Source organism: Otolemur garnettii, unplaced genomic scaffold, assembly GCF_000181295.1.
Source record: "Otolemur garnettii isolate 467f Iridium unplaced genomic scaffold, OtoGar3 scaffold00133, whole genome shotgun sequence".
Classification (NCBI taxonomy): domain Eukaryota; kingdom Metazoa; phylum Chordata; class Mammalia; order Primates; family Galagidae; genus Otolemur; species Otolemur garnettii.
In genome coordinates, this window is record NW_003852528.1 from 280,608 (window position 1) to 295,064 (window position 14,457).

The window sequence follows — 14,457 nt, forward strand, 5'->3', positions numbered from 1 at the left end:
CTCGGCTGCCATCCGGGCCGAGATCCAGCGTTTCGAGTCGGTCCACCCCAACATCTACTCCATCTACGAGCTGCTGGAGCGCGTGGAGGAGCCGGTGCTGCAGAACCAGATCCGGGAGCACGTCATCGCCATCGAAGGTGAGGGCCGGGCCGCTGCGGGGCTTCTGGAAAGCGCAAGGGAGCAGGCACCCCCGGCGCGGCGGGGGTGTGCGCGTGTGTGTGCGCACGCGCCGGGCCGAGGCGCGCGGCTGCCCCGCCGAGGGAGCACTGCGGCGCTTCTTGCCCTGCAAGGCCGGGCGAGTGTCGCCTGCTCCCTGCGCGCCGCGAGCTCTGCCAGGAAGATGGATGGTCAGCGTTAATTTGATAATGGACAATAGCGTCTGTCCTGTGAGAAAGTGGCTCCGACCCGCCGCGTCCTGGGCCACCCGAGTGTCCCGGCCCATCTGACGCTGGGGGCTGCTGGAGGGGTTGGCGCCACCCCGCTGGTGACAGGTTGCCAGGCCAGGCCCGAGCGTCTTGCCGGGCGATGAAGGTGTGCTTTGAGAAGTGTAGCTGCGGGCGAGGCTCCGGCCAGCGCGTTCAGGCGCTGCGGGCTGCTCTCCAGAGTCTTTTGGGGGGGTACAAAGGGACAGTTGAACTTAGCACACACATAGAGCCAGTTCTAGTGGCCCGAAGCGTGTGTCCAGGGGCCAGTCCACCTGCCTCTTTGCAAACGCTGGCCTCCAAAGCGTGTTTTGTACCAAACATCCTGGCTCAGAGTAGAAGAACACCCCGCCCCCCGGGGGGGGGCAGGGCCTCAAGTGTAAAGGCCTCACTCTCACAGGCCTGGCCCCTGGAGCCCCGGAAGTGGAGTGGCTGGAGTGGCAGTGGAGTGCCGGGAGTGAGGAGGGTTCGGGTGGAACACCTTGCCCGCCCCAGTGTGGGGCAGTAGCTCTGCTGAGCAGGGCGGCAGGAGGGTGTCTTTCCTGGGCCGTGTCCTCTCTGGATTACCGGGGCTCTCACTTCTCTGCTTCTGAATAGTTCGCTGACTTTTGGTTCTGCCAACACTCCCCTGGGGGACGAGGTAGATGGGGAGTGTGGGGTTGTACTGCAGCCACTGTTGGCTAGTGATGGTAAAGGCATTCAGGGTGCCTTGTCCACTGTACACACTGTCCCACCCAAATGCAGTAAGACCTCTTTTGAAGAATGTTGAGAAAAATTCCAAGACCAGCAGGGCTGTGTCCAAAAGCCTGGTGTCCATTGCCCGGCTCCCCCCATCCTGTGAGGGGGCTTTGCTTTGGCACTCCTCCCCGCCGGCCCCCAGAACGGCTTTGCTTTGGCACTGTGCACTGTGAACTACTAACCCCAAAGTGTTTTGGCTTGAAACCTGGCCAGTGAGGTAGAGAAGGTGGATGTTGTGTTGCTGATCCCTTGGCATTTGGCAGCACTGTAGCCTTGAACTGTGTCCCAGCCAGGCTGGCTGGCTGGCTGGCAGGCAAAGTGTATCCAGGGGACACTGGCAGGGGACTTACTAATTCCAGGGGACAGTCTAAACAGAGCTGCAGCCTCCCACACCCCCACTGTCCCAGTCTGTACTATCTGGCTGCCCTGTTGGTGATTTAAGATGCTTCCAGATTCCTCTAGAGGCACGACCTCTGTGCACCTCTGTAGAGATGTTGAGACCGGCTCCCATCTGCTGATGGGGGGGTAGTGCTGCAGGCAGCTTCCTCCAGGCTCCTGGTCTGCGGCAGCAGTGAAAGGTGCCCTGTGATCATTTCAGATGATTCTTCCCCTCTCCAGTTACATTTACCGAAGTCTGATGAAACACTTTGAAAGCTGGTGCCAGGCATCGGAGGCACCTGGCTGAGAGCCTTTTTGCTGTGTGAAGACTCCTGGCTGAGTGCAATTCCCGCTCTTGAAGCTGAGCTCTGGGGTCTCAAGCACTTCCAGCAAAGCAGTTTGACTTTGCAGCAGGAAGATGTGGTTGCATCTCTCTCCTCTTCTTTTCTCTCCTCTTCTCTTCTCTCCCTCCCTTCCTTTCTCCATTCAGTACTTGTGTGGTTCCGAGATGATAGTGTTTTCATAGTTTTGATGCCTACTTTTGGGTGAGACTTGAGGCGCCTTCTTGGCTGAAATTCTTGTCATTTATAATATGGCTCAGAATCAGTGGACGAGTCCTCTTTGTAGCTTTGAGGATGCTGTTATTTTTCTCTTAGAAATGTTTATATAGTGTCAGGGTTGTAGTTAATTTAGTGAGGCTTAAGAACCATTCAAACATGCTTCTGTGCTTTGCACTATTATCAGCAAGGATATAACCTTTCATTTGTATGGAACTTTAACGGAAATGCTCTAGCATTCGTAATCTCCTTGTGTGGCTGTGGTAGGCGGGTTTCATTATCCTCATGTTATAGAGGAGGGGAGTGGAGGTTCCGGAGGGGGTAGTGCCCTCCTGAATGTTTGACTGAGGTTGTTTAAAGTCTTATCTGAATGAGGGGTCATTTGAATAAGGTGCAGGTTTCCAGACAGCTCCCGCTTTGGAGGGATCCAGGGCTGGTAACTGAGTCTGTGTCTGCATTACATCACAGTAACTGAGGTGGGCTCCCCCTGGGACACAGACCCCTATCTGACCCTGCCTGTGGGTGCAGCTTGGAGGCTCGGATGATGCTGCAGCAAAATATAAATCTTCCCAAATTTTAAAATGGAACCATTTCTAATCAGGAAAGTTATATGCACATTGCAGTAAATAGTTAACCATCATTTGTTTTCATCAAACAGAGAAAACTGTCCTAATTTTAGAGGCTACCCAGCTAGGGTTTTTCCCTCATCTGTATCTACATACACAAAATTGGGGTCCTACTTACAAAGCTGCCTGATTACTATAATGTGAGCATTTTTTAGTGTTTTGAAAAACTTTTGAAGATATGATTTCTCTTGTTGGCACAATATTCCAGTGTTTGGCTGTACCGTAATTTATTTAAAATTCCCTGTTTTCTCGCATCAGGAATTTTTGCTGTTGGAGCAAAAGAGAGACTGTTTTGGGTAATGCTTCCTTCAAAATGAGTTGAAGTGGGCCTAGGTTGGAAAATCTCTTAATGATGGACTATGTTTAATATCCTTGGTAGAAAGAGCCCACTAAGATTCTTAAAGTGAGACTGGCATTCCTGTTTGTAGGCATGGAATACTTGTGGTTTGGCCCTCTGTCTTGTTTTAAGATATTAGATATTTTTTTTTCTGTCTTTATTCATACTTTGAGAGATTTATTTTTTCTCTAGATCTCTGGAGTTTAAGGAAGCCTTGCTGATGGTTTCAGCCTGACCTGATCAGAGTTCTGGGATTTCTCCCAGGGTGTGATATATCTCCCTGGCCTCCCCTGCCTCCATGCCCAGAGAGGAGCCTGGGACCCACCCTGCTGCCAGTTTGAACAATGTGTCTGAGTTTGCCCCTCCGGTTCTCCGTTAAAAAGTCTGTCTGGGTTGATGGGGTTGAGATAAATGAGTCCGTTACCTTTCTTCTTAAATAAAGCTTGTTCTTCAAAGATGAAGCCTCTATTCACAGTCACACTTTGTAATTTGGCTTGCCAGCAGTAGAACTGTGATGCCATAACCCAGCCAGCTCCACCAGCCAGGGAAGCATGATCCCAGATGCCTAGAGCCCCAGCCAGTTTCATGCCTCCATACTCACTAGGTGGCCAGTCACAGGAAACCCAAGCTTGCCACTGGCCTTGCCACTTCGCCTGGTCCCTGGCAGGCGAACTCTGCCTCACACCTCTTACAGGCATTTTCAGTGAGGGATTAAAAAGGCTACTTAGCAGTGTTGGGCCTGGTGGCATTTGGGGGACCTGGGAAGAGGGGACAGGGGATGCACTTCGTCCCATGACACAGCTGCTTTGTTGAGTCTCTGTGCCTGGCAGAGTGTTCAGCCGTTACTTCATCTCTGTGGTGATTCCATACACAGATGCCACTGCTGGCGTCTAGAAATTGTAGACATCTTGCCCAGGAGATCCGAGCTGGGCCCACCCAGCCTCGTGCTGGCTCTCTGGCGCCCCATGACATAGAATGGAGTCCCCTGTTACTTATAGTTCCCACAAGCCATATGTGCCAATCATCCAACCTTGTGTTTTCCTCCACCCAGGATGAGAAGGGTTTGAGAATGCCCCAAATAACCCAGAGATTGATGTTCTCTGTAGGGTTGCTTACCATGGCAAAACTTCATGAAGAGTTTGTTTTCACGTAGAAGTTCATTTAGTCCGGTGGTTGCCTGTGTCTTTGTTTAGGGAAACAAGTATCTTCCTTCTCCTTGAGTGAGTGTCATTGTCATTTTCCTTTGGCACTGTCAACCGTGCTCATAATATTTCAAGCTGACTCAGAGGTTGCCGTCTTGCAGTCTCCCCCTAGATATGAGGCTTGGTCACCTACAGATGGCTTCCGGGTGAGATGCCAGACCTCATTGGCATCCAGGGCCCGCCACTGTCCCGCTGTCCCTTCCAAGTCCAGCTTCATGCCTCTTAGTTGTGACACCTGTGCCCCCTTTGAAATGCTGCCTGCTACTCAGCCTGCAAGGGCTGGCAGTGTCAGCGTCACCCTTGAGGAGCCTCACCCTGTCACCTCACTCCTGCCCCCACCCCTTCTTATGACACTCCAGCCTGGGGGCCTGGGAACTCTTTGTGGGCAGCAATCAGGTCTTGTTTATTTAAATATCCTCAGCCAGTGGGTGGATCATGCCTGGCTCTTGAGAGATGCCCTGAAATTATTTAACGATCTGAGTTGCTGGAGGGGGATGAAGAGCGAGATGCTTCTCGCTCTTATTGGTAGTTTAAATGGTATTCACCTTGTGGCCGAAGTGAGGATGTTTTGAAACTTGTCTCCAAGGCACAGGAGTTAGGGCTGGGCACCTTTTGAATTTGGTGGGTTAGCGTGGATAGGAACTCAGTGTCATGTGGTGTTTGGGGTAGAAGTGACATTTTCTTTAGTGTAGGTAGAGGAAGAAAAAGATCTGCTTGCTAAATCTTGGCAGCTCTTTCAAATTAGCTATCTGCAAAAGGTTGGCGTTTCTTTGTGTTGGGTGCAAGTGAATTTCAGATGTAGCGTCAGTATCATTGAGAGGAACAAATGAGTGACAGACTGTATTGCTGCCATAATATCATACCTTCAGTGTCATGCTGACAGCAGCGCTCCCCAGACGAGTGTGCAGCCAGATCACGCGGAGGGCTCATGGACATGGACTGCTGCCCCTCTGCCCCTGACACTGTAGTTGTGGGTCTGGAGTGCAGCCTAAGGATGAGCATCTCTTAACAAGCGTCCAGACCAGAGGCTGCTGCTGCTGTGGTCTGGGGCCCTCACCTTGAGAGCATTGCTGCAGAGAGTAGGGCGCCCCAGTGGGCTCGCGTCCTTTCTGGACACTTACAGTCAGCTGGGGGGTCTCCTGGTAGCCTCCTCTGCAGGGGAAGATACCAGGGACATCTGCACACCGTTTAAACATAGTAGAGGAGGGGTTTAAATCCAGGCCTGAATGGTTTCCAGTCCTTGTTCACACCGCCTCTGCAACGCTGATCTAAAAGGCTCTGAGCACCCTGCGAGGGGCTGAGTCTCTGGGAAGTGGTCAAGTGCTGGACTGAGGTGCAGCGCTGGTCCAGGCGGGAGGAAGAGGCAGCTGGTGTGTCCCGTTTGCTTCTCAGTCTCAGCCTGTGGTTCTGAGGATTTTCCATCCTGTCTGCCTTCTGGAGACTGATATTCAGTGTAGTCTCATGTAGACTTAGGTGGGTTCTTCAGTATTCACTTGTAATGATAATTTGGCACATGACACATTTTTTGTTCCTGATTCTTCCAGGCTCACAGGGCTTCTGTAAGGGAAAGAGCTGCTGGGGAGCCCAAGGAAGTGACTCAGGAGGAGAGGAGCAGTGACAGCAGCTGCAGGAGCCTCAAAACAAAACCTGCGGCTCTGTTGCCACCACCTCTGTTTGCTGTCCAGCCAGATGTTTTATTTTGTTAAGACTAAAATCCCTTATTTTGCATCCTCTTTTTTTTTGTAGGCCCTGCAGGTGTTTATAGTTTGAGAGTCTCTCTCTGGCTCGTTTTAACCCGAGTGGGTTTTGTCTCATGTTTCTGGACACTCAAACCTGTGCTCCTCCACCGTCATACCCCCTACCCACTCCTCCAGAACCTTCGAGGCCTTAGCTTAAGTGATTGAGTCTGGCAAAGCGGATGAGGCTTAGCTATTTTTAAAATCCAGGGTTTGAGGTTCTGATCTGGTGCTTAGCTACATAATTCCTTCCCTTTGTTAAGTACCTTTCTCTGAGAAACAAAATGCACTCTACAGATGTTAATCTCTAATCTTCCCAGCATCTGTTATTTTTGTTCAGGAGTACGAGTGCGAGGCTTTGTGTGTGCTGTAGTGAGCCCCGGGCTTCTCCGGAAGCTCAGTGTCTCTGAGGGGCAGAGAGGCGTCTTTGGGTCCTGTTTATAGTGTGGAAAGCCTGTTCCCTGGCCGTGCCTTTCCCAATATGCAGCGATGTGCCCCATCCGAGAGCAGGGCTGGTATTAACTTTTTGAGTCCAGTGTATCAATCTCTCAGCCCTCTCTACTCACAACTGACCAAGGCCAGAAGTGGGTATCCTTACTCACACCTGACCAAGGCCAGACGTGAGTATCTTGTCTGTGTTGGGGGGCTAAGAAAGGCAGGAAAACAAATCCCCCCCTCAGAAGATATTATTAATGGATCTTTTGAATAACCAGCCAAATAGCCTGTCTGTGTGCGAGGTTGGGACATTTTCCATAAAGAGCTACTAAATATAGGCTTGAGGGTGGGGCCCAGGCCCCGGGAGGGGGCTGTCATCGCTGGGGCATTGTTTCTTCCGTTGGTAATCAGAACTTGCCACCAGCCAGGAACAGGTGGCCACCCTGAGCTCTCTGGGAACAGATTGGTGTTTTGTTTAACCAGGGACTCATTTGCAAATTTCACACTTCTGCCTGCTTGATGGGGATTGTGTTTTTTGGGGCCCAGTATTGGGGTGTTGGTGCAGTGTCTACACAAGCAATGTCTAGTCTTCAAAGCTGCTCTCACCGCCGTCTGGTTGTCATTAGCATCATGGTTAGAAGCTTTTTTTTTTTTTTAGGGTGGGAAAACACTTTTCATGGTTCTGGGAGAAGAATTTCAAATAATTACTGGCCATGTTCACAAATGATTTATATTTGGCCTTAGAAATGTCAACATTCAACCGGCTCTAGCAAATAGACCCATGTTGATTTCCAGCTTAGGACACAGCCTCCCAGAAGCTACTGTTACCGTATTCTCAGATAATAGTCTCAAAGGGAGAACAGTACCTTTGGGAAGTGAATTTAGTTTTAATTCCATGCGTTTTAGTTTTTGTTGATACGGACTTACAGGACAGAGGACACTTGAAAGGAAGAAGTTAGCATTTTTTTTTTCTTTAACTTTTATTAATGCGTACAACAGATAACCACAAGAACTGACCTCCTTTCGGGGAAGGGTTTTTAGTTCTTGAATGTAACCTGCAGGCATGGTCTCAGTGCAGTGGAGACCTCAGTGAGGTTGGTATTGTTGATAACTGCTTGCTAGCTTTTGTAATGAAAAAGAAATTGATTTGGGGAGAGCTGATTCTCCAAACTTCTGTGCTGCTTGTGTGTTAAGCTGTCTTGTTTTGGGATGGAGAATCTAGTCATTTTCCAGGGAGGCCACTTCCGGAAGGCTGTCTGCCCACTCTTTTGTTTTGAAAGATCGGGGTGCTGCTGTGAGCTGTGATATACTATCTGCTCCTGTTCTGACTGCTTCTGTTGGAGATTCAGGCTGGTGACTCTGATTAAAAACAACTACTAAACCCATTGTTTTAATTTTAGCTTTTAACGGATAAGCCTGGATATCTGAGTATCCATGTATTATTTGAAGTTTGGATTTGGAACTGGTAGGATTGAGACCATTTCAAACTCCCTTGTGTTTTTGGAACTCTTTTTGTGACACATAATGTAAATAGGGAAAGGTGCCCAGGTCCTAAGGAGGGGGCAGGTTTTCACAAACTGTGCGTGTAACCAATAAGAAGTAAACCTGGCCGGCACAGAGAGACTCGTCTGCATTGGGTGGAGCTGGAAGTCATTGTTTTGTTGATGTCTTCTGCTGGTGTTGGGCTTTGGTGTGGCTGCCTGCTCTGGGCCTGCACCCTCTGGTACATGCCTTTCGGTGCCCGCACGGCCTCGTCTCTGCTGGGTGTGCTGGGAAGGGAGTGCTCGGTTGTGTGGCTTTTTCTTCCCTGGTTGGACAAAGCACCCCTGAAGCCGCCCCACCAGGCCAGCAGCCTCTGTCTGGAAAGACTTTTTTCTTTTGCTGTTCAAGGTTCATTTTTACAACAATCTGGACTTGGTTTAATGATGGCCTCTCTCTGATTTTTCATTCTTTGAGTTGTTTGTAAATAAATATTTGAGGGATAGAACATCTCTGGTACTGTCTTAGAGATTAGGGTTTTAAACTTTAGGATTGTCAGCAAACTGTTAATTCCTTGTTAGTTGAGCTCTGTGAATAGAGTAAAATCCCTCACAGGAAGCCCTTTCCTTGAAAATGTGGATGGTGCAGATCCCGGTACACGCACCCCTCTCCCCTAATTTCACTTAGAAATTTGAGTTTTACCCAAGTTTCTCAGTCTGTACTTACCTTTCTGGTGATCTTATGCTGGAGAATAAAAAAGTTATACTGTAATATCACTTTCTGCCCATAATCTAAATCTAGAGGTGGTTTTTCTCCCCAAGCTCTTTGCCAGCTCCTGGCAGATACCAGTAATTCTTGGGAGATTCACTCTAGCTGAACTGGGAGCAGCCCTGGATGCTTTCTACCTGCTGGGTTTAGATAACCCTTTGATTTGCATTGATATTTGAATGGAAACTGTTTTGTAGTCTTAATAGTTACATATTAGCACTATTCAGTTTCTGTTGCTTGTAGCAATTATGCTGAAGACTCACACAAAAAAGAAGAGCTAAGTGTTGTCAACTGTTATTCTCAAGGGTTGTTCTCTTTGTTCCTGCGCTGTGCCCGGGAGCTGCCCATGCCCCTCCACAGAGGCCAGTACTAAGGGCCAAACCAGGAGGGACACACAGGGCCCAGGTTTGGGGGCTGTGTGTGCATGTGTGAGTTTTTCTGGTGGCTTTGCAGAAGGCAAGAGTTTATCGTGGGGGTGGTTAGTATGGGAAGTGGCTCAACACCCACTGGGCAGACATCAGTTTTTAGAGCTGGAAGGACGTGCAGATGTGTGGGGCATTCAGGGCCCTGGGGTTTTGCCCAGGAGGCTACTGATAGACCAGCAGCCCTGCAAGGTGGTGTGGGGAGAGCAGGTATTAACCAGGTGGTCTGGTCATTGGGGCAGGTCTTACAAGCTGGGCAGTAGTGGGTATCTGAGCGCCGTCCAGGCCAGTGCATGATGGGAATAGAGCCCAAAGGGAGCTGGGAGAGCCCCAGTGACCTCTGGGAGCCTTTTTGTTGGGGAGTGGGAACTACTGAATATGAATTCAGTTTGGAGAGGGAAGTGCTTGGATGCTTATGCTGTTGAGACAGAGAAAGTGGTGGGGGAGGGCGGTTACTGTGTGGGATGTGGTAGTGGGGATCGGCCTGAATAGCGTCAGGGCTGCTATAGGGGAAGGTGGAAGTCTGAACAGGGGATTGGGAAAAGAGGTGCCTGGAGAGGTCACAGGGACATGCAGGCCTGAGGCTGTGGGCAAGCCTCAGGGTGGAGGGAGGAGGGGCTGAGGCTTTCCTGGGAACAAGGCTTCAGGGAAGGGGATTTGGGGGGGGGGGGAATCCACCTTAAATACCTCAGAGGTTTGGGTGGAAGGGAGGTGCTTGGCCACATGGAAATGGTTGTGGAGGGGGGCCCTGTCCCTGTGGGATGAGCTTGGAAGTGTCTGAGAGGCAGGCACATCTGGATCGGTGTTACGGCCTCCCCTTGGTTGCTGATTCTGTGTCTGAGGTCCATGTCAGTCTCTCATGAGTGTGGCTAGTGTGCGTGCATCTCCAGGGGCGGAGTGTGGCTAGTGTGCGTGCATCTCCAGGGGCGGAGTCAGCCGGAGGGGCTTACAGGACTGAGGTTCTGCTGTACAGCCAGGTTGTCTTCTGGCCAAGCCTGCGTCTTTCAGCACAGCACAGAGCACGAGCTACGTAACAACTGAGCGATGTGCCTGTCTCTGCAGCCATCTGTTAGGTGTGTGTGTATTTTCATCTAGTGGCTTTAATGCACAGAATCACTGAGCAGCTGCGGGGACTGCACTGGTGAACAGGCCTTGCTGTGCAGGCCGTGTGCCCGGCGTGCAGTGGGCTGGGAGAGGAAGCCCTCTAAGCTCCAGAAGGTGGGCGGCTTCTCTCGTCATGGCGTCCCTGACAGGCTTCGTGCCACGTTGCCTCGCAGGAGGGCTTGGAAAACTATAGGCTCTGCCCCAGGACAGCCCACTGTTTTCACACACAAAAAGTCAGTTTTCATTTTTTCATTTAGAAATTTCAATTTTACTCGGGTTTCTCAGTCTGTGCTTACCTTTCTGGTGATCTTATGCTGGAGAGTAAAGAAGTTATACCATAATATCACTTTCTGCCCATAGTCTAAACCTAGAGGTGGTTTTTCAGCCCTAAACTCTTTCCCAGACTTCTAACTTGCCGGGAAGGTCTGCCAGTGGTGCTGGGATCCTGGACATTATGTTTTGTGCTTCCCTGTGTGTGACCTTCCTGGGCGCCCAGCTGGGCTTAGACTGGGTGGCGGTACTACTTTTCCTGAAACCAGTTCAGAATTTCAGATGGAGAGAATGGAGCCTATGTATTTTTCTAGAACCCCAACTTCTGCTACTTCTGATGGAACACAGGCTATGGTGATGCACTCAGGTTTTTTTGATTTTCAGGTTTGCCTGGTTGAGATTAAAGCATCTCAGTGTGGGTTGGGGTGCAGCGGCTCACGCCTGTGATCCTAGCACTCTGGGAGGCTGCAGCAGGAGGATTGCTTGAGGTCAGGAGTTTGAGAGCAAGAGTGAGACCCTGTCTCTACTAAAGATAGAGAAACGAGCCCTGTGTGGTAGCAGATGCCTGTGGAACCTGGATCACTTGAGCCCAGGAGTTTGAGGTTGCTGTGACCTGTGATAATACCACGGCACTCTGCCTAGGGCCACAGAGCGAGACTGTCTTAAAAAACAAATAAACAAAAATCCTGGAGTGATGTACTGTTTTCATCTGGGAAGATTGGGGACTCCTCCATTCACTAACAGAAACACTGGGGTGCCTTGTGCTGTTTGGGGCGTGTTGAATGTGTGCTGCTCGCTGAGCCCCTGGTGCCGTCACCCCCCTTTCCCAGCACTCTGTCTGGGCAGGCCCAGTGTAATACTCATCTGTCTACAGTTTAGAAATGGTGTGATCCAAATATTTTACTACTTAAAAGAGATTAAGTGTGCTGGTTGATCCCAACTCCAGGGGATCTTTTTATCTTCAGAATTTCACGATGAAAAATTTCAAACATATAGAGGAGTTGAAAGAATATGTAGAATAAACTCTTATAGACCCACCTAGAGTCTGCCTGTCAGCGTGCTGCCATGTGGCTCCCTGTCCACCCAGGGGATAATTTAACTAGCATTTTCTATAGAATGCAAAATTCTCTAAGGCTGATCTGATTTTGGCTTAGAATTTGAAGGGTTGAAGGGTTTCTAGAGGCAGTACAGTTTCATGCTGTTGTGGCATCAGATTCCAGGGCAGTGTGAGCAGGAGGGGGACAGGTGCTTATTAGCTGTGGATGGAATGCGACGCGTCTCATTCTCTAAGGGATATGGGTTTAACTTGTGATTTGGAAGGACAGCTTTTTGTCTCTTTAATCTTGGTATGTATAGCTCAAAAGTAAACCCAAAGGGAAGCGTCTGACTTTGTTTTCATGTCCCTGAATATGTGTGTGTTTGGGAGGCAGGTCCTCACTTGGGCTTTGGTGGTTTAGGGGTTGGGCCACAAAGCCCAATATCCTAAAACTTTGTTTTTAGGGATTATGTATTGATTAGGAATGTAGATATTTTCATGTTACATCATGGCTGATTTTTGGAAGCAGAATGCTATTGGGTAGGACCACAGCCTTAATGACTGGGTGTCTTGTAGGGAGCAGAAAAGCCTGGTCTGGGGACTTGAGACAGGTTCCTGCCACAGGACCCTTGGGGTCCCTTTAGGCCTCAACTTCAGTATCTAAAATCCATGCAATGGAACTTCAGTCTCAGGCATCCTCCTGAATCTAAAGTGACTGCCACTGCTCCATCCATTACTCCTCAGTTCTAAACTCAGGATCAGACTGACCTGGTCTGGCCAAGGTGGGGAGTAGCAGGCAAGTTCAGCAGAGGCCAGGTTGCCCCAGTGTATTTGAATAAGTCATTCCAGTCACAGTCCTCCTCCCCCAACAGACATTGTTGGGGAGTGAAATGCCAGACAGCAGAGTAGTAGTTATAAAAGGAAGGAGGTGCATCATGTCTGTAATTTGTGTAGTATGTGGTGGTTCTGGTACTTGTGTGTCTTGTGTAACAGGCACAATGAGCATATGAACGGGGAAAATCAGGGTGATGATCACCAATCTCTCCACAATACCCTGGGCCTGCCCAGACCTAACCGCAGATGGTAAAAAGCAGGTGAACACCTGTCTGCCACCCCGGTGATGGTCTGTTTGTGTTGTCCTTGTAGTGAGCACAGGGCAGACACTGCATGTACAGATGCCTCTTGACTTCTAGCAGAGGTGTGACCTGATAAACCCATTCTGAGTTGACAGTGTTATAAGTTGAAATGGGTTTAATAACTTTAAACTCAGCCTGGCCTACCTTAAATAAGCTCAGAGCATTTATGTTAGTTTATGGCTGGGCAGGGTCATCTGTCACAAAGCCTACTTTATAATAAAAAGTTGACTATCTCATGCAATTCATTGAATACTATGCTAAAAGTGAAAAGCAGGATTGTTGTTTGAGGGCTGGGAGTGCAGTGTCTATTGAGTGCTCATCACTTTTGCACCAGTGTCAAGACAAAAAACATTGAGAAGTTGTAACTGAGGATGACCTTATAGTCAGTGAATCTGTGTTGTGTGTGTGTGTGGTGTTCATGGGGGGTGGGGGTTGTAGGGCAGACCCTACAAGTCTAATTCATCTCTGAATCATGTCTGTGGCTCGTGAGGTTTAGAACATCAGTCTTCAAAATTGGAGCTGGACTCTAGTGTTCCTGGTCATCATCACAGGGTTAATTATGGAACCTGGTGAGGCCCAAGTTTCTTGTACTCACACCTGACTCAGCCTGGGCCCAAGAGGAGCAAATCTCCTGGGTTGCCCTTGAGCAAGTGATGACCTCACTACAGGTCAAGAATCCCTCATGTGACCCCCTACAGTTCTCCCCATCCTGCCCAGAGATGGCCTGTGACCAGACAGCCTTTCAGGAGGACTTAATTGGCTGCTGTCACAGAGTCCATGGCCAGGACGTGGAGCTCTCTGCCCATACCATGCTGGCTGGTGGGACCCTGTCTTCCACAGCCCAGCCTTTGGCTCAGTGCCAGACTTCCATCTGAGCTCATGGGTCCAAAACCTTGACAAAGCCAGGCTTTTAATTTGCATTTTGTCATGATTGTCTCTTCAAAGTCTAAGCAAACCTTTAGCTGAGGGGCGTTTATGGGAAAATACATATCACTTGTCACCCTTTAATGACAGAGTTTCCGCCTGCTTCTAAGGTTGTGCCTCTCTCTCTGAGTGTCTTCCTCCTCTTCCCCACACTGTCCTCTCACTTGCACTCAGTCACCCACCCCTCCCCGAGGTAAGGGAAGCTTAATGCTGGATCCTGTTGTCTGAGTTTGGGACAGGGCCCTTCTGACAGCTGAGTTTATGAGCAGTGCTGCAGCCTTGGCCACGCGTTTTCCTGGTAGAAGGAAGATCTGATGACTCCGCACACCCACCTTGTCAGGTGATTTCCGCCAAATTCTCCTTATGCCTCGGCTTTCTCGATTTGTAAAAGGAGTCTTGTTCGTTTTTCCCCCGGGGAGATCACCCCACCTAGCCAGAACCCTGTTCATTCTCATTTGCTCCCCACCCAGGTCCCCACAGAGACTTGCCATGTTGGTAATTGTGTGTGTGTGTGTGTGTGTGTGTGTGTGTGTGTGAGAGGACGTCTTTTCCCCATGGGGGCATTTCTCTCTTGATCTCCATTTTATCCCTACAGTCTGCCCCAGAAGTCTTGACAGATGCTTGTTAGTGAGTGAAGAAATGAATGGACCTTCTTGGTGAGGTTTGCACCTTCTAATGTTACAGCAGAATTCTGCATCCTGCAGCAATGCTGTGCTGATTTGCGTTGATTCTTAAAACAATCCCTCCCCAAGAATTCTGGGGGAAGACACCATGCACAGCTAATGGCTGTGAACTTATTCAGCAACTAGTGTTTAGAAGATCCATTTTCCATGGTTACTGTTACCTTGGTTCTTGTTATATAACTTTTGTTAGATTCAGATATTGGG

General features: G+C 49.5%; 1 protein-coding gene across 1 annotated transcript in view; it reads left to right on the forward strand.

Annotated features, from left to right (window-relative positions):
• The first annotated feature begins 6 nt into the window (after nt 1-6).
• Nucleotides 7-14,457, forward strand: part of AGAP1 (ArfGAP with GTPase domain, ankyrin repeat and PH domain 1) — a 544,145-nt gene continuing 529,694 nt past the window's right edge. The window contains exon 1 of the mRNA XM_023518254.1: nt 7-137. The gene's annotated coding sequence lies outside the window, so the exon portion shown is untranslated. The remainder of the gene's footprint in view (nt 138-14,457) is intronic.